General features: G+C 36.9%; 1 non-coding gene across 1 annotated transcript; it reads left to right on the forward strand.

The window, feature by feature from the left end:
• The first annotated feature begins 448 nt into the window (after positions 1-448).
• Positions 449-555, forward strand: LOC121218859 (small nucleolar RNA R71). Its single transcript, XR_005915337.1, has one exon. It is a non-coding gene; the product is annotated as a small nucleolar RNA R71 (small nucleolar RNA).
• Positions 556-833: the final 278 nt, after the last annotated feature.

An 833-nucleotide genomic window follows, 5' to 3' on the forward strand; every position in this document is an offset into this window, starting at 1 on the left:
GGGATGGTTCCTCCAACCTGCATTATAGTTATTACTACAAGGGTTATTTTAAGGCCTAGAATTATTACCCATATAATTGAGTTTCTCGTTCTCTATGCTAGAATCGTAGGATAAACATTTTGGATTAGTCATTCCACCTCTTTTTGTTTCGCATTGCATCACTAGATGTACCTGCGTAGAAAGATAAAAACCATAAATTTTCTTATTAAGTAGTTCTACCTGGTTTGATAACATGGTAACCACATCTAAAATAAAAAGACTGGTGACTTTCATTGGTTTTGTCCTCATGACTTGCCACTAATAATTATTCAGTGCCATCTCCTATATAAATTCATAAGCTACTTCAAGTGTTTTATTGTTAAGTGTTCCACTGGCTGTTGCTTTGATTAACTGCCTAATTGAGGGATTCAAACCATTGTAGAAGGTTTGAACTTGTAACCATAAGGGTAACCCAAGGTGAGGGCACTGTCTCAATAAGTCCTTGTATCTCTCCCATGCAAAATATAATGTCTCTAAATCGATTTGCACAAAAGAAGAGATGTCATTCCTCAACTTTGTTGTCTTAGCCGATGGGAAGTACTTCAGAAGGAACTTTTCAGTCATTTGAGCCCATGTAGTGATGGAACCTCATGGTAAAGAGCTTAACAACTATTTTTCTTTGTTCCTCAACGAGAATGGGAACAACCATAAGCGAATGGCATCGTCAGTGATGCCATTAATCTTGAAAGTGTAACGGATTTCCAGGAAATTGGCCAAATAAGTATTTGGATCTTTCTCTTACAAACCATCGAACTGAACATATTGTTGTACCATCTGAATAGTGTTCGGATTCA

The sequence above is a fragment of the Gossypium hirsutum genome, chromosome D06 (assembly GCF_007990345.1).
Source record: "Gossypium hirsutum isolate 1008001.06 chromosome D06, Gossypium_hirsutum_v2.1, whole genome shotgun sequence".
NCBI classification, from domain to species: Eukaryota; Viridiplantae; Streptophyta; class Magnoliopsida; order Malvales; family Malvaceae; genus Gossypium; species Gossypium hirsutum.